General features: G+C 39.0%; 1 long non-coding RNA gene across 1 annotated transcript; it reads right to left on the bottom strand.

Moving 5' to 3' along the window:
* Positions 1–3,136: 3,136 nt before the first annotated feature.
* On the bottom strand, positions 3,137–25,998 carry LOC126086003 (uncharacterized). Its single transcript, XR_007519382.1, has 3 exons — positions 25,967–25,998; positions 6,379–6,549; positions 3,137–3,221 (listed from the first exon to the last, which is right to left on the bottom strand). It is a non-coding gene; the product is annotated as an uncharacterized LOC126086003 (long non-coding RNA).
* Positions 25,999–26,361: the final 363 nt, after the last annotated feature.

The raw sequence follows: 26,361 nt of genomic DNA, 5'->3' as shown, positions 1-26,361 counted from the left end.
ATTCCAACTTATGGTGACCCCACAGCAGACTAGAAAACTCTATGAGCAGTTCTACTCTGTCAGTGGGGGTCCTATGAGTCTAAATCAACTTGATGGCACCTAACAACAATGGGGTCTTTAATACATGTAGATTTAATACAGAGTCCACGTGTGCTGCAAATGATTAATGTGCTTGGCTGCTAATGAAAACGTTAGAGGTTCAAGTCCACCAAGAGATTTCTCAGAAGAAAGGCCTGGCGATCTACTTCTGAAAAATCAGCCACTGAAAACCCTGTGGAGCACAGTTCTATTCTGACACACCTGGTCCTAGTGGCACAGTGGTTAAGAGCTTGGCTGCTAGCCAAAACACTGGCAGTTCGAATCCACCAGTTGGAATCAACTTGACAGCAAAGAGTTTTTGTTTTTAATCTTTATGGTAGCAGACTGCCAGGTCTTTTCTCCCATGGAGTCACTGGTGGGTTCGAACCACCAACCTTTTGGTTAGCAGCCAAATGCTTAACCATTATGCCACCAGGGATCCTAAAAACCGCATTAGAAAACACTAAAAATTTTGCTTTCAACGACTATACATATTTTAAGGAACTAAAAGAAACAACAAAAAAAATTATTCTAAATTTATCCATATATAATTCTGTTGTTTTTCCATCATTCCTAAATTTTTAAGTTTTCCCCTGGTATTTTTTTCCTTCAATCTAAGGAACTTCCTTTAATGTTTATTTCAGTTGGCCATGAGTTCTCATAATTTTCCTTCATCTCAGAATATCTTATTTCTCCCTCATTCCGGAAAGACATATTTGCTGGATATAGAATGCTGGGTTAACGCTTCTCTAATTTCATCATTTTAAAGATGTTCCACTGTCTTCTGGCATCCGTGGTTTCCCATAAGAAGCCCCCCATCAGTCACATCATTGTTCCCTTTTACATTAAAAAAAAAAAAACCATTGCTGTCAAGTCAATTACGACTGATAGTGACCCCGTAGGACAGGGTAGAACTTCCCCATAGGGTTCCCAAGGAGCGCCTGGTGGATTCAAACTGCCAACCTTTCAGTTAGCAGCTGTAGCTCTTAACCACCACACCACCAGCGTTTCCCCTTTATATGTAATGTGTTATTTTTCCTTAAACGCTTTTAAGATTCTTTTCCTCACATTTAGCTTTCAGTAATTTGATTATAGTATGTCTGGGTGTGGTTTTCCTTGAGTTTTTCTGATTGGGCTTTGCTGAAATTCTTAAATCTACAAATTAACGTCTTTCAGCAAATTTGGGAAGTTTTCAACCATTTTTTTCTTGAAATATTTACCCTGCACCAATTTATTTTTCCTCTTCCTAGGACTCCAATGTTACAAATGTATATCCTTTGACAAGGCCTATTTAGCTTTTTCAATCTTTTTTCTCTTTGTTCTCCAGATTGGATAATTTTTATTTATCTGTCTTTCACTGATTCTTTCCTCTAACATCTCCATTCTGCATGGATGTACCACTGTTTGTTTATTCATTCACCTGCTCAAGGACATCTTGATTACTGCAGTTTTTGGCAATTATAAATAGAGCTGCTATAGATATTTGTGTGCAGGTTTACGTGTGGACGTAAGTTTTACAATCATTTGGTTAAATACTAGGAGTCTGATTGCTGGATCTTAATGGTAAGACTATGTTTAGCTTTGTTAGAAACTGCCAAAATGACTTCCAAAGTGGCTGTAGCATTTTGCATTCCCACTGGCAAGTAATGTGTGTTCCTATTGCTCCACATCCTTGCCAGCATTTGGTGTTGTCGGTGTTTTGGATTTCAGCTATGTGATATCTCATTGCTGCTTTTTTTTAATGACATATGATGTTGAGCATCTCTTCATGTGCTTACTTGTCTTCTGTATATCTTCTTTGGTAAGGTTTCTGTTCAGATCTTTTGCCCATTATGTACATGAGTTATTTGTTTTCTTATTGTTGAGTTTTAAGAGTTCTCTGTATATTTTGAATACAAGTCCTTTACAGAAACATGTTTTGCAAATATTTTCTCCCAAATTGCGACTTGTCTTTTCACTCTCTTAACAGTGTTTTTTGTAGAGCAAAAAATTTTAAATGCTAAATGATGTCCAATTTATTAATGTTTTTCTTTCATGGATCATTCTTTTGGTGTTGTATCTAAAAACTCATTCTCAAACCCAACATCACCTAGATTTTTACTATGTTTACCTTCTAGAAGTTTTATAGTTTTGCGTTTTACATTTAGATACTTGATCCATTTTGAATTGATTTTTGTGAAAGACGTAAATTCAGTATCTACATTCATTTTTTTGCCACCAATTGTTGAAAGGATTATCCTTTCTCCATTAGATTGTCTTTCCTCCTTTATCAAAGATCATTTTACCATTCACGTGGGATTATTTTTGTGCTCTCCACTCTGTTTCATTTATTTCTTTGTTCTTTCATCAATACCACACTGTCTTGGTTACTGTAGCTTTATAATAAGCCTTGAAGTTGGGTAGTGTCAGTCCTCCAACTTTGTTCTTCTTCTTCAGTATTGTGCTGGTTTGTCTATGTCTTTTCTATATAAACTTTTGAATTATTTTGTCAATATCCACAGAATAATATGTTAAAGTTTTGGTTGAGATTAGGTAGAATCTATGGATCAAATTGGCAAGAACTGACATCCTAACAACATTGAGTCTTTTAATTCATGAACATGGAATATCTGTCCATATATTTAGATCCTCAATTTCTTGAAATCAGTGTAATCCATCACATCGATAGACTGAAGAAGAAAAATCATATGACTATGCGAACAGATAAGGATCCCCGGTAGCACAACAGTTAAGTGCTCGGCTGCTAACCAAAAGGCTGGCAGTTCAAACCCATCCAGTAGATCCATGGGAGAAAGACCTGGTTATCAGCTCCTGTAAAGATTACAGCCTAGGAACGCTGTGGGGTAGTCCTATTCTGTTACATTGGGGCACTATGAGTTAAAAATTGACTCAGTGGCACCTAACAACATATTGATAAATGCAGAAAATGCATTTGACAAAATCTAACACACATTCGTGATAAAATACTCTCAGCAAACGAGCAATATAGGAGAACTTCCTCAAATTGATAAAGAACATTTACAAAAGAACATATAGCTAACACGATACTTAGTTTTGAGAAAGCAGGTACTTTCCCCTTAAGATAAGGAACAAGACAAGGATGCCCCTTCTCACTCTTCCTATTCAGTGTTGTCCTGGAAGTCCTGTAATGCAATAAGAAAAGAAACAAAAGGTAAACAGATCAGAAAAAAATAAAACTGTCTTTGTTTGCAGATGACATGATTGTCTATGTTGAAAATTGCAAAAAATCAACAAAAAAACTCTCCTGGAATAGCAATTACAGCAAAGTTGCAGGATACAAAGACACAATCGATATACAAGAGTCAATTGTTTTTCTGTATACTGTCAGTGAACATTTGGAATTCAAAACACATCTATACTAGCACCTTCCCCCAAAAAACACTTAGGTATAAATCTAGGAAAATATGTAAAAGACCTATATGAGTAAAGCTGCAAAACTCTGATATTTTGTTCCTTTCTTATATTTCCTTACTGAGAACTTTCATATTTCCATTCATTGTATTTCATGTATGGAGCTTAATCATAATATCTACTTTAAAGTTTGGTAATTTCAACATTTGTGACATTGCAGTACTGGCATCTGTTAATTATCTTTTCCCTTGAGAATTAGATACTTTTTCCTGATTGTCAAGTAATTTTGGATTATATTCTGGACTTTTTAATTATATTGTATAGATCTGAGTTCTGTTAAAATCCCCTAAAGGACATTATTTATTTTTTATTGTTGTTGTTTTAGTAGGCAATCAACCAGTTAGCTTCAGACCACAAGTTTTTTTTATCACTTTCTGCGGGTAGTGGTTCCAATTTCAGTTCAGCTTTCAAAGCCTTGGCAATGCTGCTGTGAGTTTAGGAGGTTAGTCTGAGACTTGGGTGGTGGTTTATAATTTAGTTCAATTCTCAAAGCTTTTGCTATGCTGCTTTGGGTCTGTCCCATTCATGTGCTGCTCAAGAAGATTGGGACTTGTGTACTCTCTTACACAAAAGTAAGGCATCCTCTTCGCCAGATTTCTTGCCAGATTTCCTCCTATACTCTTTTTCCCAGTTCTGAGCAGAAAGATGAGGTTTCTCTTGAAGTTTTAACTGCCTGTATCACTGCTGTTGAGCAGTTCTGCACTTGGAGCCTACCCTTTGGACAGAGCCAGGACAGAAAAAAACGGGGATTCCCTCTGCCCTCTTTGGATCACATGGGCTCCATTAACTAGATCCTTTGGCCCAAACGACAGGGTTTCTATCAAAGTTTTAGTGTCCCATGCTACCACTGTATAGTTCCATTACTGGGGCCTGCCTCTGAGTCAAAGGCACAGGAAAAAAGAGCAGAAAAGGGAAAACTCACTGTCATGGATTGAATTGTGTCCCCCCAAAATATGTGTCAACTTGGCTAGGCCATGATTCCCAGTATCGTGTGGTTGTCCTTCATTTTGTGATCTGATTATCCTCCATTTTATAATGTGTTGTAAATTCTTGCCTCTGTGCCTGTTGTTATGGTCCCATTTGGGAGTGAACTGTCCATTATGTTAATGAGGCAGGATTAGGACATGTTAATGAGGTTTAGGGTGGGATACAATACCCTTACTCAGGTCAAAGCCCTGATCCAACATAAGGGGCATTCCCCTGGAGCGTGGCCTATATCACGTTGTATCTTACAAGATATAAAAGGAGAGAGAAGCAAGCAGAGACAGAGGGCTGGGAACAGGCCACCAAGAAAGAAGGGCTGGGAACAGGCCACATCCTTTGGACCCAGGCTGCCTGTGCTAAGGACTTCCTAGACCCAGGGGAAGATTGATGCCAAGGCACATGGAGATTTTCAAAGAAAGTTGGGCCCGTGGATGTTGAAAGGACACAAGGACCTTCCCCCAGAGCTGACAGAGAGAGAAAGCCTTCCCCTAGAGCTGGCACCCTAAATTCAGACTTCTAGCCTCCGAAATTGTGGGAGAATTAATTTTTGTTTGTTAAGGCCATCCACTTGTGGTATTTTTGTTATAGCAGCACTAGATAACTAAGACACCCACTGTCATACACTTTTCTTCTTTTGATTCTGCTCCACAGAACACCTGATTTTCCTTACTTTTCAGAGTCCTTGGGTAACGCTTTTTGTATTTTATCCCGAGTTTTGAGTTGTAATCATCAGGAGAGACAGATCATAGTGGACATGCTCTATCTTGGTCAGAACTAGAAGCTAAATCCTGATTATTTGATGTAAGAAAATTTTTAAGGATGTTTGTAAAGATATGCAAAATTGATAGAAGGGTGAGGCTTTGGAGATCACACAGTCCAATGGAACTCCTTCAGTAATTGTTGGGTGTGGGAAGAGGGAAATAGGAGTGCTAAGTATAGACAGTACTAATAGGCTGCTAATTGAGAGGTCAGCGGTTTGAACCCACTAGCTGCTCCACAGTGGAAAGATGTGTCAGTCTGCTGCCATAAAAATTTGAACCTTGAAAACCCTACGGGGCAGTTCTACTCTGTCCTATAGGGTTTCCATGAGTCAAAATCAACTTGATGGTAGTGAGTAGTCAAGAGTATTCTTTAAATAGCTGACCAAAGTCAGAACTCAAGCATTCCAGTTATGCTGAGGTGTCTTCGTGCCTTTTCTCATACTCTTCTTCACTGGGTAGTCTTGTACAAATATCCGTCAGTGACGTCTAGAGAAGTAATTTAGAAATGATGCTACTCAGAGCCCTGGGCATTCCATGGAGCTCCTTCAAAACCCAAAGTAGTGAGTACTCGGTGGATCCTCCAGTACTATGCCACTGCTTCAATTAGAGAAGCCCAACTTTTTTTTTTTTATCTCTTTTTCATGTTGGACTGTGTTATATGATAACAACTAAGAGTTGCACTGGTAAACAAAACAAAATCACAGAAAACCACTACTTTACGGTAAAGAGCCTGGGATTGATCAGCAGTAGTGGTAGGTAATGGTGCTTTCCAGCTATTCTCCTCTAATTCTTAACAAAATACTTGACATACTATAGATAGGAAGTACTGATGACTATTCAGGGATTGCCTGGGGCACTAGGGAAGATTCAGGGCTATAAATGTTTTTCTGCTCCCTTGTGTTTAAAGTGTTTGTCTGAATACTGGAAAATACAACATCAGCTGTCATCAGATTTTGTGCTTCACTCCCTCACTGCCAGAGTAAACAGTTTTGCTTGATGACCTAAAATTATCAAACTGAGATGGTACTGACTTGTTTTACCCCTTTGGAGAATATTTGCTTTTTATAAGAGGCCCTTGAGAACGGCAAGCACTTAAAATAAAGAATTCTTTTTTAATACTTACATTTAAGGTATCAAGCTAAGGGGAGAATAGACTCTTCCTTGGTACCTTGTAACATCCAGATTATACAAAGTGAGTTATATAATATCGGACCCACACTCTAGAGTTAGGATGGTGACTGAAATAGTAGCACCTAATACGTCTTCTCCCAGCCTTCCATGAAGTCTTCTTGAACTGGAATAAAAAGATAAAAACGTGTAACAATTTGGAAATGAATAGTGGTGATGCTTGCATGACATGCTGAATGTAATTAATGTCTCTGAATTGCATGTGTAAAAATGGTCGAAACAGCAAATGTTTTGTTTTATATATATATTTATATAAAATACATATTTAACCTGGTGAAAATATATAAACCAAAACATATGCCAGCTCAACAATTTCTACAGGCACAATTTGTAATACTGACTACATTCTTCAAGTTCCGAACCACTCTCACTATCCTTTTCCAAATGATTACACCCCAATAATATAAACTCAATACCCCCTAAGCAAAACTCCCCTTTTCCCCCTCCCTAGTAACCACTAATAACCCTTGGTTTCTATGTATTTGCTTATTTCATGTAAGTGAGATCATGCAGCATTTGTCCTTTTGTGACTTATTTGACTCAGCATGATGTTTTCAAGGTTCATCCATGTCGTGGCATGCATCAGCAGGACTTCACTTCTCTGAATGGCCAAGTAGTATTCCATTGTGTGTATATACCACATTTTGTTTATTCATTCATCTGTTGATGAACATTTCAGTTGTTTCTATCTTTTGGCTATCGTGAAAAGTGCTGCAATGAACACTGATGTACAGGTTTCAGTTTGTGTTCCTACCTTTGCTTCTTTTGGGTATATACCTAGGATTGGGATTGCTGGGTCATACGGTAATTCTATGGTCAACCTTTTCAGGAATCACCAAACTGTTTTCCACAGTGCTACACCATTTTACATTCCCACCAGCAACGGATGAGGATTCCAGTTTCTCCACAACCTCGCCATCACTCATTGTTTTTCTTTTAATCATTGCCATTCTAATCATTCTATTAGGGGTGAGGTAGCATATCACTGTGGTCTTGATTTTCATCTAATGGATAATGACATTGATGAGCATCTTTGCATATGTTTGTTGGTTATTTGATTAACCTCTTTGGTGAATTGACCAAGTCTTCTGCACGTTTGGAAACCCTGATGGCATAGTCATTAAGTGCTATGGCTGCTAACCAAAAGGCTGGCAGTTTGAATCCACCAGATGCCCCTTAGAAACTCTATGGGGCAGTTCTACTCTGTCCTATAGGGTCGCTATTAGTCGGAATTGACTCGACCGCAACAGGTTTGGTTTTTTTGTTTTTTTCTGCACAAGTTTTGATTGAGTTGGCGTCTTGTTAAGTTGTAGAATTCATATATATGTATACATATTTTGGATTTTAGGTCAACAGATTTGGTTTTTTTGTTTATTGGGTACACGGTTTCCAAAAATTTTCTCCCAACCTGTAGGTTCTCTTTTCACTTTTTTGGTAAAGTCCTTTGATGAACAAAAGTATTTAATTCTTATGAGGTCCCGTTTATTTATTTTGTCTTTTGCTGCTTGTGCTTTTGTTGTCATGTCTGATAATCCACTGTTAAAAACTAGGCTCTGAAGTCATGCAAGTATATTTTCTTCTAAGAATTTTATGGTATTAGTTTTTACATTTAGGTCCTTGATCCACTTTGAATTTGTTTTTGTGTATGTTGTGAGGCATGGGCATGGATTCTAATTCGTTCTTCTGCATGCAGAAATCCAATTTTCCCAGCATGATTTATTAAAGAGACTCTTCTTTCCCACTGACTGGACTTAGCACACTTGTCAAAATCAGTTGACCATAGATGTATGGGTTTATTTCTGGATGCTGTATATATTTTATGACAATAAAAAATTTTTAAATGTACACCAACCCACAAAATAAAGGATAAATATAAAACATAAAGAAGATTCCTGGAAATATTTCTATTTATTAAAACTTCAGTAAGACCAAATTAAGAAAAAGAATTGGTATCTGATGCATACAGTGTCTTTTGAATTGAGAAATTACAGCTGGAAATATGTAAAGACTCATACTTCATACTTCCCCTCAACTTACCTCACTGACCGTCCATAGTTTGGGAATACAGAGTCTCACTAATGAAAAAGCTAGGCACTCATGGCCTTCTCTGTGTGGAAACAAATTTCTGAATGGCCAGAGTGTCCTTTCCTGTTATCAACAGCTCTCTTTTAATCAATTGAGTTCCTACACTTCCCAGTGCATAATAAGGCTAGGACAGAAAGACTAGATATCTTGAAATATGTAGTCTTCTCAAAGGTAAAGAATTTCAGGTGGGCTGGAGGTAGAGGAACACTAAAAGCAGTGCAAGCTGGAGGAGGGGTATAATTTGACATGTGCTCAATGTCATGAAAGACAGGTGAATGCAGTCAAATTCTCTAGGCCAAACATCCTCTTTCTTACACAAATTAAGGAAGTGAGTCTATATCATCTCAAAGGAACTACACAAAATAAATGCCTGTTAAGCAGTAAAAACTGGAATACAGCCTGTGTGGATCAAATCACAGGGAATCAGAGAAGATTCACCAGTACCCAAGCAGACAGTGAGGGAACTAAGTAACAAAACTCTGCACATTATGTATTTTTAAACTCTGGGCTTCAATAGTTTCCTCCCAATACAAGGTTGAGAAAAAGGGGCGGTGGGGAGGAATGGTGCCTATAGAAAAAAAATTCTGCACTATAAGACAAGGAAAGGAATCTCTTGAGAACATGAAGTCTTCCTATAATACTGATTTACTGTTGTTGTTAGTGCCGATTTAAGAAACATAAAGAATCCTACAAGATCTAAGCAGGGAAATGTTGCCTATAAAATAGCAAAACATAGGTTGGTTTTGACTTTTCCTTGGTAATGCTAAGTTGCGAAAAGATAAAAGAGGAAATCTAATGAATTTTAGGGAAAAATTTGTGAGACAAAAAAAACTATCCACCCATGTTGTCGCTGATAGGTGAAAATAACAGACATTCTTAGCTGTGCAAGATCTTTCCCAAGTCTCTTTTCATTTAAAAATTGTTTAAAGTTTTACTTCAGACCACTCGAAGATGAGTCAAAATTAAAACCCAAGAAAATATTCTTTACAAGGACTGGAAGCAAACATAGAAATTAAACACAGAGAAATCAATCTAAATATTGTCATAATTTAATTATAAACCTGAAGGTAATATTATAAAACTTGGAAGAAAATATTATACTGTTTTAAAAAGAAGATAGAAAGATAAAGTTAGGGACAGCAAAAGTGCTAAGTTTCTCGTCCAAGTTTTCAAAAGTTAAGGTTTTATTTTTAAATTTTATAATCACAGAAGTGTATATTCATGGTTGTTTATGTTTAAAGGTAACTGTTAATAGACTATAGGGTCACTATGAGTCGGAATCGACTCGACAGCAATGGGTTTGGAGTTTTTTTGGTTAATAGGCTAAAAACAAGATTTCTTTATTTCAAATTCCACATCACTGCAGAAGCAAAAGGTAAATAAACTCACAAAGTCAAATTTAACCCTTTCATGAAACAATTATTTTCTGCTTTGAAATTTTGTTGATACCATGTATTTTCATTCATGGAACCATGCTGAATCATTGAGTGTGTCTGAATTTTTGGTAGGTAGTATGGATTTTGTTGTTGCCCCCTCCCACAAGCCTACCCTAAATGTTTGGTGGTTGTGATGGCTAAGGCTGTGTGTCAACTTGGCTGGGCCACGATTCTCAGTGGTTTAATAGTTGTACGATGTTGTGATCGCTTCCATGATGAGATTTGATATAATGTGATCACCTCTGTGATGGGATCTGCTGTGAGTAGCCAATCAGTTGAAAGGGAGTTTTCTTGGGCTTGTGGGCTGCATTGATTAAGTCGATATTCTGGCAAGGCCTGTGGGCTTTTGCTTGTTCTGGATCCTGCAGCTGGCTCCTGTTCATCTGACCTCCAGTTCTTGGGACTTAAGCTAGCAGCTTACCTGCGGTCTGGCCTGCCGATCTTAGGATTCACTGATCTTCGTGGCCTGTGAGCAAAAGCCTTGCTGTCTGATCTGTTGATCTTGGGTTCACCAGCCCCTGCGGCTATGTGAATCAGGAAAAGCCTCTATCCTGACCCATGGACTTGGGACATTCCAGCCTCTACAACTGCATGAGCCATTTCCTTGATATAAATCTCTCTCTATATATAGTTATATACTTTACCAGTTTTGCTTCTCTAGAGAACCCAACCTAAGACAGTGCTACATATGAAGTACCACTAATTATACTCCAGAGTTCCCACCAGGGTCTATTGGCACATCTGTGTAACAAATAAAAATTCTCAAAATTTCTGTTTTTCCTACCATAAATTCAGACACATCATACAATACCTCATAAAAACAGTAATTTGTGGCACATGCCCAATTCTTTGGTTTCAAACAGTCATAAAGGCCCCTGCCTCAGGGCAGTACGCGCTGTCAGTGGTGCAGCAGCTTCCCAATAAACCTTCAGAGGCTGAAAAAGTACTTGGTCCCTAGAAGTACCCGTGTACATGAACAAACCAAAAAAAAAAAAAAAAAAAGGAAAGAAAAGAAAACCAAAGTGTCTACAAGTCTTCGTAAAAAAAAAAAAAAAATTCAACAAAGAGAAGAATCAAAATAAATAACTCAAGGATGACTTTATACACAGATAATTCATTGCAGTATTGTTTGTAATACCAAAAGGCTGGAACCAACTTAAATGTCTGTCAATAGGGTATTATTAAGCAAATTATTGGATATGCATGCAGCTTCCGACTCCAAGAAGGCACTGGGTTGGGTTCGGTTAAAAAGAGTGCAGCAGTACCATATTTACTGGTACAGAATACTATTCAAGATAACTTGTTAAGGCAGAAGTGAAAAAGTATAGTTGAGAAGTCTATATAATAATTATGAATATGTTTATATACCTATGGAATATCTCTGAAAGAATACAAGAAACTCAACAGCTGCTGCCTTTTATGAAAGAAAGAAAGTGGTTTGTGGACAGAGGTGGGAGGAAGAATTACTTTTCATTGTTTACCCTACTGTAGCTTTTGGATTTATGTGTCATGTACATGTGTTAACTGTTAAAAAAAAAAATAGCGATGTAAAAGTTACAGACTATGGACTGAAACAAGAGATACCTCTCGACCTCTTTTAGCACTTAAACTCACTGTATGTGTATAATGCTCGGTTGGTATGTTTGACTTACACTCAGGGAGAAGCTGAAAAGGTCAGTTGATGGACATAGGGGAAAGAATAAAGTAGAACCACACAAGAAGTGAAGATGAGAACCATACAGATTGGGCAGGCCTAGAAAGACTAAGAAAGCAGCAGCGGCCTTAGTTCATCAGAGCTTCTCAGCTCCTGCTCTCGGTCCCTCAAGAGACCCACCCATATGCTCTGCCCTTGCTTAAACTGGCTTAAGCTGGTTTCTGTTGACTGCAACAGCCTCAACAAAATCCATAAAATCTTTGTAATACAGTTATAATAAAAATGAAAAAATTCTAAATAAGCTGCTAGAAAATAGAATTCAACTGTCTATTAGAATACGAGAGTATCTCTAGGACTACAAAGGTGTTATGGATTGAATTGTGTCCCCCAAAAATGTGTGTCAACTTGGCAAGGCCATGATTCCCAGTATTGTGTGATTGTCCACCATTTTGTCATCTGATGTGATTTCCCTATGTGTTGTAAATCCTACCTCTATGATGTTATGTTAATGAGACTGGGCTCAATCTACAAGGTTGGGTTGTGTCTTAAGTCAATCTCTTTCGAGATATAAAAGAGAGAAGCAAGCAAAGACACGGGGACCTCATACCACCAAGAAAGTAGTGCCAGGAACAGAGTGTGTCCTTTGGACCTGGGGTCCCTGCACTGAGAAGCTCCTAGTCCATGGGAAGATTGATGACAAGGACTTTCCCCTAGAGCCAACAGAGAGAGAAAGCCCTGAATTCGGACTTCTAGCCTACTGGACTGTGAAAGAATAAATTTCTTTTTGTTAAAGTCATGCTCTTGTGGTATTTCTATTATAACAGCGCTAGATAACTAAGACAAAGGGTAACTTAATGTTGTTGTTGTTGTATGCTGTCGACCTGATTCCGACTCATAGTGACCCTACAGGACAGAATAGAACTGCCCCACAGGGTTTCCTAGGCTGTAATCTTTATGGGAGCAGATCGTCAGGTCTTTTCTCCCATAGAACTCACAAAACCTATACGACAACATATCATATAGGTTTTGTTTTACTTAGGTAATGACAGATACATGATAAAACAACACTAGATAAAATATTAGACATATTCCTAACAAAGTTTCAAAAGCAAGTTGACTGAAGTGCCCATCACTGGATGAATGGATAAGCAAATTGTGGTACACACATAAAATGGAATACCACATAACCTTAAAAAACAACGATGAGTCTGCAAAACATATTATAACATGTATGGACCTGGACGGCAGAATGCTAAGTAAAATAAGTCAACCACACAAGGACAAATGATCCTTCTTTTATAAGAAGACAAGATTAGATAAATATAGGGGACCAATATTCATTGGTGGTAACCAGGGAGGAGGCTAGTTATTTTTGGTGATGGGAAAAGTGGCACCAAATGTGGATGTAGTGAGCACAGCTCAACCAAAGTAAAAAAGAGTGTTTGAACACACATGGATGGGTACAGTTAGGGGCACAGCAAAGACAACAAGTGCCTGAGGCAATCTCTAAATTGCATCCCCCTTCAATTTCAAGATGAATAAATGCTGATAGCAGTGATGCACCAGCAGAAACACCTTTCCTGCTCTTGTCTAGCTGCCTTAGTCAGGCACCTTTCATATTTGTGGTGCCTTGGAATGTCATTCCATGCCTTACCTAGCATCCCCTTGGACTTGTGCCTGGGAGCAAGTTTCCCCCCTCTACCTTCCCCTACACCTCTAAAAAAAAGGCAAATTGGTATGTGGGTAGGTACAGGTATGTACATACGTGAGAACAGATAGAAGTATCTATACCCATTTACCGTTACCCGCTGCTGTCTAGTTGATTCTGACTCATAGCTACCCTATAGAACAGAGTAGAATTGCCCCATAGGGCTTCCAAGGAGCAGCTGGTGGATTCGAACTGCTGACCTTTTGGTTAGCAGCCGACCTGTTAACCACTGTACCACTAGGGCCCCAGAAGTATCTATAACCAAAAACCAAACCCACTGCCGTCGAGTCGATTCTGACTCATAGCAACCTTATAAGGCAGAGTAGAACTGCCCCATAGAGTTTCCAAGGAGTGTCTGGCAGATTCGAACTGCCAACCTTTTGGTCAGCAGCCATAGCATTTAACCACTACCACACCAGGGTTTCCAGAAGTATCTATCACCAAAAAAACAAACCCAGTGCCGTCCAGTCGATTCTGACTCATAGCGACCCTATAGGATAGAGTAGAACTGCCCCCATAGAGTTTCCAAGGAGCACATGGCAGATTTGAACTGTTGACCCTTTGGTTAGCAGCTGCAGCATTTAACCTCTACGCCACCAGGGTTTCCAGAAGTATCTATAAGTACATGAAAATACAAATACGTGGGTGCAGGCGCATATATTCGTTGAAGACATAACCAAACATCTTCCAGCACTGGTCTTCTGGGTTTGAATGCTTAGGACCACAGTCTCATGGGACAACTCCATCAACTGGCATAACATAATTCACAAAAATCATGACTTGCATCCTGGTGAAGTGAGTAGCGTCTGGGGTCTTAAAAGCTTGCGAATGTCCATCTAAGACACAACTATGGGTTCTCTACTGGCCAAGAACAAAACAGTAAGAAGGTAACCAAAAGTGCAGAGAAGAAACAAGTCTACATGAGCCACAACCTCATCTACCCTGAGGCCAGAAGAACTAGATAGTGTCTGGCTACCACATGTGTAGTATTCCATTCTCTATATGTACCACATTTTGTTTATCCATTCATGCTGTTGTACTCTTAGGTTGTCCTTTTTCATATTTTAACCTCTCTGAAATTGAGATAAATCTCAAAACTGATGGTTTGTCATAGTTTTCTAGTATTCCCACTCATCTGGCAGTATGTAAAATAATTATGTATTTTACAATTGAAGGTGTCTTACACTCAATGAAAAATTGTAATTATTAATATATATATTAAAAAACTCAAAATAATTAAGAAAATTTTATAGACCCAATAGGGGTTGAGCAAAATGGCTGGATAAAATGTCTTAAATATATCACAATCCACCATAATTTTTTATACCCATAATTACAAAATAATTAAAACAAAGATCCTATTTAGGATAGCAACAAATATTTTAGAATACCCAGAAAAAAACCTAAGGAAGAAATATACGTACCCTAAATCCGTAACACTTTGCTAAGAAATACTTTATAATTTTTTGAATAAAAAGGACCAATTCCTGATTAGGACGATAGAGTATTATACAAATTTTCTTTCTAAATTAATTTATAAATTTAAAGTATTTTCAGTTAAAATGGCAATAGAATTAGGGGTACAATGGATAGGCATTTGAAAAGTTATTCTAAAAATCATATGGAAGAATAACAGGTTAAATAGTTTAGAAACTTTTTTAAAGAATAACAAAGGAGGAAGACACTAGACAATAGATAAATGATAACTTTGGTGAAGGGTAAGATAGTACACAATACTGAGGAAGTCAGCACAACTTGACCAAGGCAAAATAATAGAAGCTTCATAGACACATCCAAACTCCTTGAGGGACCGAGTTCCTGGGCTGAGGGATGGGGAGCATGGTCCTGGGGGTTACCTAGCTCAACCAGCATAACGTGGTTTATAAGGAAAATGTTCTACATCTTACTTTGGTGAGTAGCAGCTGGGTTCTTAAAGGTTTGTGAGTGGCCATCTAAGATACTCCACTGACCCCAACCTGCCTGGAGTAACGGAGAATGAAGAAAACCAAAGACACAATGGAAAGATTAGTCCAAAGGACTCATGGAGCACAACTACCACATCCTCTACCAGACTGAGTCCAGTACAACTAGATGGTGCCTGGCTACCACCATCAACTGCTCTGAAAGGGATCACAAAAGAGAGTCCTGGATAGAACTGGAGAAAAACGTAGAACAAAATTCTGACTCACAAAAAAGGACTAAGCTTACTGGTCTGACAGAAGCTGGAGAAACCCCAAGAGTATGGTCCCCAACACCCTTTTAACTCAGTACTGAAATCACTCCTGAGGTTCACCCTTCAGCCAAAGATTAGACAGGCCCATAAAACAAAACGAGACTAACTGGGCACACAGCCCAGGGGCTACAATGAGAAGGTAGGAGAGGACAGGAAAGCTGGACAAATGGAAATGGGGAACGCAAGGTTGAGAAGGGGAGAATGTTAACATGTTGTGGGGTTAGCAACCATTGTCACAAAACAATATGTGTATTAATTGTTTAATGAGAAACTAATTTGCTCTATAAACCTTCGTCTAAAGCACACACACACAAAACTCGAAGGTAAAAAAAAAAAGAATAACAAAGGAAGACTAGCTTTTTTTGGCTATTAAAACACCATATAACTACAATTAAAGTATTATGCGGGTAGAATAAATACATCTACAATGGAATAGAATAAATGTAATTATTATAAAAATTAACAAATGGTACAACCACTTTGGAAATCTATCTGGCGTTTTCTTAAAAACTTAGAAATAGAACTACCATACAACCCAGAAATCCCATTCCTTGGAATATACCCTAGAGAAATAAAAGAGCCTTCACACGAACAGATATATGCACACCCATGTTTATTGCAGCTCTACAATAGCAAAAAGATGGAAGCAATCAAGGTGTCCATCAATGGATGAATGGTTAAATAAATTGTGGTATATTCACACAATGGAATACTACGCATCGATAAAGAACAGTGATGAATCTGTGAAACATTTCATAACATGGAGGAACCTGGAAGGCATTATGCTGAGTGAAATTAGTCAGAGGCAAAAGGACAAATATTGTATAAGACCACTATTATAAGATCTTGAGAAATAGTATAAACTGAGAAGGACACATACTTTTATGGTTACGGGGGGGGGGGGAGGGAGGGAGGGTGGGAGAGGGTTAGTCACTGATTAGTTAGTAGATAAGAACTACTTTAGGTGAAGGGAAGGACAATACTCAATACAGGGAAGGTCAGCTCAACTGGGCTGGACCAAAAGCAAAGAAGTTTCTGGGATAAAATGAATGCTTCAAAGGTCAGTGGAGCAAGGGCGGGGGTTTGGGGACTATGGCTTGAGGGGACTTCAAAGTCAATTGGCAAAATAATTCTATTATGAAAACATTCTGCATCCCACTTCGAAATGTGGCATCTGGGATCTTAAATGCTAACAAGCGGCCATCTAAGATGCATCAATTGGTCTCAACCCACCTGGAGCAAAGGAGAATGAAGAACACCAAGGTCACACGATAACTATGAGCCCAAGAGACAGAAAGGGCCACATGAACCAGAGACTTACATCATCCTGAGACCAGAAGAACTAGATGGTGCCCGGCCACAACCAATGACTGCCCTGACAGGGAGCACAAGAGAGAACCCCTGAGGGAGCAGGAGATCAGTGGGATGCAGACCCCAAATTCTCATAAAAAAGACCAGACTTAATGATCTGACTGAGACTAGAGGAATCCCGGCAGTCATGGTCCCCAAACCTTCTGTTGGCCCAGGACAGGAACCGTTCCCGAAGACAACTCATCAGACATGGAAGGGACTGGACAATGGGTTGGAGAGAGATGCTGACGAAGATTGAGCTACTTGTATCAGGTGGACACTTGAGACTGTGTTGGCATCTCCTGTCTGTAGGGGAGATAGGAGGGTAGAGAGGGTTAGAAACTGGCAAAATCGTCACGAAAGGAGAGACTGGAAGGAGGGAGCGGGCTGACTCACTAGGGGGAGAGTAAGTGGGAGTATGGAGTAAGGTGTATATAAGCTTATATGTGACAGACTGACTTGATTTGCAAACTTTCACTTAAAGCACAATGAAAGTTATTTAAAAAAATTAACATACGATAATCAAGGCATCATAATAGGGAAAGACAAGCTTATTTAATAAATGATGTTAATAGAATTATTTAGCAATTTGAAAAAAACCCCATTAGATTCTTATCTCATTCCACACATCAAAATACATTTCAATTGTAATTAAAAACAAAATATACAAAATGGCAGAGGGAAACAGCAGAAAATAGAAGTGACCATATCAAAATTTTGGAAGATGGGACGACTTTCTAAACATAAATATAATAAAAGAAATTCTAAAGAAAAAGTCAGAAATTTTGTAAAATTAGTAAATATTCTAGTTGTAAAAAATACATCCAAATATTTTAAATATACAAAAAAATTGGTAAAAAATGCATTTAATAAAACAAAGGTCAGTATTATTAATATACACATATAAATCAGTAAGAAAAAGTCTAAGACCTAATTGATGAGTAGGCACAGAACATAAATTAATTCATAGAAAAAGAAGCAGTCAACAAACTCATGGAAAAATATTCAACCTCACAGTAATAAAAGATATGCACATTATTACAAAAATGAGGTAAGAATAAACAATGATAAACTCATCAATGGATAGAGGATGATAAAAAGGCATATAACCATTAGTAGTGGGAGTGTAAACGTGTGTCATCATCTTGATAAACAATTTGCTAAACTATATCAAAAGCATTTTAAGTGCTTTGACCCAGTTCTGAGAATGACTCCTAAGGAAATGACTCTAAATTAAGAAAAAAACTTTATGCACAAAGATGTTGATAGTAGCACTATTTATAGGATAAAAGAGCAATTGTTAAACTATGGTAATTTTTGGAATGGAATATTATGCATGTATTAAAAGTTATGTTTAAGGTAAATATGCTTACAAAGTTATATAAGCTGAAATAAAAACAGAGACAAGAACTGTACATACAGCATGTAAAGCAAACAAACCTTTGCATAGGAAAAAAGGAGTAAAAGAAAAACTCCAAAAATATCAATAGTGATTATAATTGGGTGGTGGGAATATGTATGATTTTTGTTCTCTGCCTTACTTTTCCATATTTTCCAATTTTTTTAAAAAAGCATGCGCTATTTTTATAATGAAAAGAAAAACATAATTATTGCTTTTAAAGTCCTAGCTTATGCCCTAGGGAATGTATGAAGCGGTGATGATAAGAACACATAAATGAAAAACAAATGTACAAATTCAACTAGCAGAGTATTTACAGTGTCTGCAAATAAAAGCCATATCTGTTGTTGTTGTGTGCCACTGAGCTGATTCCAACTCATAGCAATCCTATAGGACAGAATAGAATTGCCCCATAGGATTTCCTAGGCTGTCAATCTTTATGGGAGCAGATCATCAGGTCTTTTCTCCTGCAGAGCAGCTGGTAGGTTCCACCGCCTTCAAGTCAATTCTGACTCGTAGCAACCAGAGTAGAACAGCCTCATAGGGTTTCCAAGGCTATAATCTTTACGGAAGAAAACTGCCACATCTTTCTCCCATGGAACTGCTGGTGGGTTTGACTGCTGAAAGGCTGGCAGTGGGTATGGGTTTCGTAAAGTGCATAAGGTATTACTGTAATTAAGACAAGTATGCTCTGGTGGCACAACGGTTAAGCACTGGGCTGCTAACCAAAAGGTCAGCAGTTTGAACCCTCCAGCTGCTCTGTGGGAGAAAGATTTGGCAACCTACTTCCATAAAGATTTACAGGCTAGGAAACCCTATGGGGCAGTTCTACTCTGTCCTATAGGGTTGCTATGAGTCGGAATCAACTCAATGGCACATAACAACATATAGAGTATGGGTACAAATGGTTATTGCACTCAAGTACTAATGGAAAGGTTGGAGGTTTGAGTCCGGCAAGAGGTGCCTCGGAAGAAAGGCTTGGCTATCTACTTCCAAAAAATCAGCAATCGAAAACCCTATGAAGCACAGTTCTACCCTGACTGACACACATGTGGTCACCATGAGTCAGAATCCACTGCATGACAACTGGCTTTATATACAGTATATGTAGATAAAATGTATATGTTGATGGGTGGGTGTGAAAATTGGTGTCTCTCTTCTAGTCAAGGAGATTGTAGGGAAGGTGTTAGATGTCAGGAGGCATTTGAATGATGGAATGGAGGGAAAAAGGTGAAATGTCATTAATGGGCATTTCGAGTGTACAGTATGAAAGCCTTAAAGTTAGGACTAGGATGAGTAATAAAAGTTGTGATGAATAAAAAAGGGAAGTAAATATTGGGTGAAGAGCCCGTCACTGACAAAAGAAGACAATTCACTAAGTTAAAGCCCCTAAAGAGAAAGATCTGCCACTCATTTGTCAGTTTGTCATAATGTGATGGCTTGCACGTTGCTGTGATGTTGGTATTTCAAATACCAGCAGGGTCACCCATGGTAGACAGGTTTCAGCTGAGCTTCCAGACTAAGACAGGCTAGGAAGAAGGACCTGGAAATCTACTTCTGAAAAAATCGGCCACTGAAAACCTTATGAATAGCAGGGGACATTGTCTGACATACTGTGTCTTAGTTATCTTTATCTAGCACTGCTGTAATAGAAATACCACAAGTGTGTGGTTTCAACAAACAGAAGCATATTCTCTCACAGTCTTGTAGGCTAGATGTCCAAATTCAGGGTGTCAGCTCCAGGGGAAGGCTTTCTCTGTCAGCTCTGTATGAAAGTCCTTGTCATCAATCTTCCCTGGACTGGGAAATTCTCTGCGCAGGAACCCCGGGTCCAAAGGACGTGCTCTGTTCCCAATGCTGCTTTCTTGGTAGTATGAGGTCCCTCACTCTCTGACAGCTTCCCTTTCATCTCCTGTAAGATAAAAAGCAGTGCAGGCCACACCCTTGGGAAACTCCCTTTACATTGGATCAGGGATGTGACCTTAGTGTGTTACAATCCCCAAGATATCAAAAGACGCATTGCACTGGGAAATCTGCTGCAAAAGACCTCTTTAAAGTATTGAAAAGCAAAGATGTCACTTGGAGGACTACGGTGCGCCTGACCCAAGTCATGTTTTTTTCAATTGCCTCATAAGCATTTGAAAGCTGGACAATGAATAAGAAAGCCTGAAGAATCATTGTATATTGAATATATGATGGACTGCCAAAAGAACAAATGAGTATCTTGGAAGAAGTATAGCAAGAATGTTCCTTAGAAACGAAGACGGCAAGTGTCTCAGGCGGGGTTCTCCGGTGAAGTGTATATATACGTGTGTGTGTGTGTGTGTGTGTGAGATGGAGAGAGATTTATATCAAGGAAATGGCTCACATGGTTGTAGAGGTTGAAAAGTTCCAAGTCTGTGGGTCACGCTAGAGGCTTCTCCTGACTCATGTAGCTGCAGGGGCTGACGAACCTAGCATCGGCAGGTAAGCTGTTTGCCCAGGTCCTAAGAACCTGAGTCCAGATGCAAGATCCAGAGCAAGCAAAAGCCTGTAAGCCTTGCCAGATAATCCACATATATTGGATGCAGGTCACATCCTCAAGGAAACTCTCTTTCAACTGATTGGCTGCTCATAGCAGATCTTATCATGGAGGTGATTACACTGTATCAGATCTCATTATGGAGGTGATTACATCATTACATAGTTGCCAAACTACATCACAATAGTCAAAACACTGAGAATCATGGCCCAGCCAAGATGACACACAACCTTAACCATCACAGCAAGACTTTGCCTCACATACTTTGGACATTTTATCAGGTGGGACCAGTCTCTGGAGAAGGACATCGTGCTTGGTAAGGTAGATGGTCAGCGAAAAAGAGGAAGACCCTCAACGGGATGGACTGACACTGCAGCTGCAACAATGGAGAGGAAGATGTAAGTACCTAAAAAGCAATAGGCCAGAAAGCACACCTAGCCTTGGAACTCAGCAGAAGGGTGCTGCGTAGGAGGGGAAAATTTGGATAGGAAGCTATTGTAAAAGATGAGAAAGGGCATGTAGCCAGCTACAGGTATCTGGGTTCCCCTCTCCTACAGTCGTCACATACCCACCATCTTAAGGATTCCACAAACATAACAGCCTTTACCCGAGGAATGAACTGTATTATCAGCCACTTGCATGCTTGGGCTTGTGAGCGTGGCAACAATGAGTCCACAAGAATGCAATGCCATGCAGCAGGGGAGTAACAGTTTTATAGAAATTTCTTTCCCTCTATTTCTCCATTCTGTTTTTAGGGTCAATGAAAGTATTTTTGCAGTTGAATGGAGTAGCAGCTTCTAAGAAATAAAAAACAGATGTTAGAGGAAGGCATTCCTGGGTGAGTCAGGAGAAGCCTTAAAAGCACTCTTTGCTCATGGCCTGCCCTACACTTTTCCTTGCTGTAATTTTGATAGATGCTCTTATCCCCAACTCTACCTAGGCAACACCAAGCTGTTGTAGATCTAAAAATGTCAAAATACATTAACTCCCAAGCCTAAGTGCCCTGTGGAGAGAAAAGGAAAGCTTAGCTTCTCTCAAAAGGAGTACTGTTATGTAATGGAACATATTTGTTCATGATTCAGTTCTCAGATCTAGAGAAATATGTACAAATAAGCTACTTTGGGGTAAATATTAATCATATAAAACCAACCTCTTAAAATAGACTCGAACTTAAATTTTCACAATTGTTTATTAAAGTTGTTCAGAATCAAGTGAAGTTGTTCTACATTAAAAAATGTTAATGCCCTTTTGGAAAGTTTTATTAAACATAATAAGTATCATATTTGCTTAGAAATGTTAGCTGAAGTTTCTATAGGAACTTAACCACATGACATTCTTAACACATTTGTGGTATGAGTTTTTGAAATAACACGCAATTTATGGGAATGAATTACAATCGATGTGCAATTCATGGTATGTACCTGCATTTCTAGTATGTTTTTGAGACAGAATAGACATGATTATGCACTAGAGAAAATACAAATATATAGGTAAAAATGTGTTTATATGGGACTATAATTCAATAATTAAAAAAATTTGGAAACATTCCTTAATTTGTTTTAAAAGTTTTTGCATTTCTTCTGTACAAAGGTTTTGCTGAAGACAGTAAACATGAGTTAATTTGTCATTCCTTTATAACACTCCATTGTGGACAGCTTCCTCCTATAAACCTCAAAACAAACCCGTTGCCTTCGAGTTGATTCTGACTCATAGAAACCCTATAGGACAGAGTAGAACTGCCCTACACGGGTTCCAAGGAGTGCCTGGTGGATTCGAACTGTTGGCCTTTTGGTTAGCAGCCCTAGCTCTTAACCACTACGCCACTAGTGTTTCCTTCTTCCTATAGTGGATAATATAAAAAAGTATAAAAGATGCTCCCAATACGTATCTATATACATATTTACTTATGAATAATTCATTTCCTGAAATCTAACTGTTTTGGTTAGTAGTTGCTGAGAAACTACACCAAAAAGTAGTGGCTCGAAACAACCATTTTATTATTTGCTCATGATTCTGTTGTGTGCTCAGTGCTTGAAGGCATCAGCTTGTCTCTATTCCATGTGGTGTTATCTGGGATGTTTCAAATGGCTGGGGGCTGCTGGGATGACTCGATTTGGGCTAGAAGTCTGGGCCCTCTTCTGCAGGTCTGTTGGAATCCTCAGTTGTATTGAATGTAACTTCTTCATGTGGTTAGTTAGCTTGGGTTTCCCCACACCAGAGTGATCTCAGTTTAGTCAAACTTCCCAAAGCACAAAGTTAGTTGCCAGGCACTCTCAAAGCTTCCGCCTGACACTAGCACAGTGCCATTTTCACTGCATTCATTTGGTTAAAGGAGGTCCCAGGCCCCAGCCCAGATTTGATGTGAGAGGAATTGCCCTCAAATGTGAATACTAGGAGACACGGTTCGTGGCCAGGGTGGGGGCGGGGGGGGTGGGCATCTTTAAAGGCTGGATACTACATCAATGTTTATGAAAGAAATTCCATCAACATTAAACGGAGTCTATTTCCTATGAAATAACCAAAAGCAAAGGAATGCTCAACTTAATTGCCTTTCACTACACAGAAGTCTACAGTTCAATCTTTCTGATTTTTCCATGATTTCTCCCAAATATGCCTCATTCGAATTCTTCATAAAGGGCAGTACATTTAACATTAAAAAAAAAAAAAGGGAGCAAAGAGAATTTCAGGACAGTCTGCTTACTTTATGAAAACTTACTATATGTCTTTATTCTTCTCATTTTACTGCAGGTCACAAAACTTCACCAAGGACTGCCACTGGCTCTTGGACCCAGAGTTTGGGAATCTCTAGTCAAGGCAGTGCTACTGAATATCCTCAAAGTCCTTTTCACTCTGAACCTTGCTAAAAGCATTTCACATCTTTTCCTGGAGTCTGTAATCATACTGATCACGCTGCAAATTCTATAACTCCCTTTCATACATAAAAAACCAAAAACCCACTGCCTTTTATACATAGAACCATTTAAATCTGTGCTAATGTAAAGAGTATAATCGTGAAATACTCGTTTCTTAATTAGGATTGTATAGTGTTAGTATAACCAGTTAGCTAGTTGCCATCGAGCCAATTCCGATCCATGGCAACCCCAAGCATGTCAGAGTAGAACTGTGCTCCTTAGGGTTTTCAGTGACTGATTTTTTGGAAGTAGATCACCAGGCCTTTCTTTCAAGGTGCCTCCAGGTGGATTTGAACTTCTAGCCTTTCCTTTAGTAGCCAAGTGTGGTAACCATTTACACCAACCAGGGGCCCCAGTGTTAGTACAGTCTGTAGTTAAAAGTAGGGGCTCTGGAGTTAGACTGTCTCTTTTCCAATCTGGGCCTGCCACCTTAGCAGCTATGTCATGACCTTGAGCAAGTAACACAGTCTCTCTGTACCTCAGTTTCCCCATCTGATGTGGGCATAACCACAGCAGTGTTCTTTTGAAGTTTTAATGAGATACTAAGTGTAAAGTACATGGACTAATGCCTACCCACCCATCCACCAGTTGCCAACCAGTCAATTCTGACTCATGGTGACCCCATGTGTGTCAGAGTAGAACTGTGCTTGACAGGTTTTCAACGGCTGATTTTTTGGAAATAGATTGCCAGTCTAGCACATGGTAAATATGAATGATAAATAATATTACATTCGTATTATATTGATACATGGTATCAGGATTTTGCAATTTCACTTAGGATCTTAACATATACTTTAAGGGTTACCTCAAATATCCACAATGCTTTTGAAATAATTTAGTCATAATGAGAAAACAGAATTTTAAAGTTGGAAGGGACCTTTTATGTCATATGAAGCTTTCATATTACAAGTGAATACTGTTTTTTTTTTTTAATTGATGTAGAGTCCATTTATCTTATGGTAAAAGACAATTAATGGTGTGTTACAATCATCAGACTACCTAATAGATAAGTAAACTATATAGGACTCAAATATATTTCCAGTAGCTTTGCCAGAGTGGTTATCTGTCCCACTTATACATTTATCGATACCACTGGTTTATTGTCTTAGCTAGCTGCACTTTTTCATATGGGTCCAAATGGAAAGCAACATAATGCTCACAGTTCTCTGAGAAACAACAAAATTCCTAAGAATACCTAAAAATGGTAATAAAAAAGAACAAGCAGGACTTAGGAAATTTATTTTAGGGCAACTGCCAGATTTATTTTAAGCCCTATGCTTAAAAATAAATCTAATTCACATGACTGACTGAAAATACTGGAGCCAAGAAAAGTCACTGTAGAGGCATTTCATGAAATACCTGAATTTTGTCTAGTTGTCTTCTTTGCTATGATTTTTGTGAAGACTTATTTCCTATCCTGATTATACAGTGGATTTTATATCTAAATATTTCTTAGACATCTAATAAAATAAAAACAGAAATAGCCATTTTCTAAACAACGTAAGATTTTTCTAACCTCTGACTCACCATTAGGTTGATGGACTGTTCAGACGCTATACAATTCTTTTCATATAAAACAATTCGTTCATTTGTAACATTTTCCAGTGTGGGGTAAAACATCCACGTTTTCTATTTCTAGAGCTCCTTAATTTGACTTATGAGCAAAAATACTGATTAGAAATAAATTAAGGTAGATTTCCTACTTAAACCAGTGAAGAACATTATCAGCATATTGCATAAAAAGTCTTTCACCCTTACTCACACCACAGTCAATGAAGCAACTGAATTAGGAAGAAATGGCCATTGTTTTTATGTTCTCCATTAGTTCTGGCAAAATTGCAATGCTAAATTTTCATGGAATGTTTTGATGTTAAAAAGGCAGCATTACACATCAAGAAGCGAACTACAGTGGGGGTGTTCATGGTGTGAGAGAACCACTATGAACGAATTAAAATTTTTTGGTATGATTTTTTTTTTAAACTAAATTGAGCTTGACTTCTTTGACCACATTTTAGGAGTAAATATTTTAATGGTTCACTGACGCACACGCTCGGCTTGGAAAGATTGAGTACTGCACTGCTTTGTAATTTTCCCATTCAATCCCAGGCGGGTTAAACGTTGTGGGGCTCACGGGAGGCCAACGATGAAATGGTAAACTCCACTGGTGTCAGTCAGAACGCTGGTGCCTGCCGACGTAAAGGCATCTTGCCTAAAAATGAACCTACCTCCATAATACCAAGAACAAGAACAACAAGCGCCTTTCTTTCTTGTCAGAAGTCTCCGGACCGGCTGCAGCTCAGAGGAAGCAGAGCCCTTGCAGCTGCCAGGACAGCTACCAGAGGCAGCGAGAGCTCCGCCCCCGCCCAGAGCTCCGCCCCCGCCCAGACCTCCGCGGCTGCTCCAGCGCCCTGCGTGGCTACCTAGAGCGGACCGGAGCGAGGGCGCTGCCGCCCGCCGCACCCTCTTGGCTCCTCCCCGCTGCGCGCCTTCCCCCCCCAACCCCGCCCGCCCGCGCGCCCGCGCGCCCGCGCGCCCCTGAGGCCTCGCTCCCTCCTGCCGGGCAGGCCGGGCATCGCACAGGCTCCGGCGTGTGCGCGCGCGGGGCGCCCGACTGGTTCCC

This window comes from Elephas maximus, chromosome 11 (assembly GCF_024166365.1).
Source record: "Elephas maximus indicus isolate mEleMax1 chromosome 11, mEleMax1 primary haplotype, whole genome shotgun sequence".
Lineage (NCBI taxonomy): Eukaryota > Metazoa > Chordata > Mammalia > Proboscidea > Elephantidae > Elephas > Elephas maximus.
The sequence above is the reverse complement of the archived record's forward strand: the minus strand, read 5'-3'. Positions and strand labels throughout refer to the sequence as shown.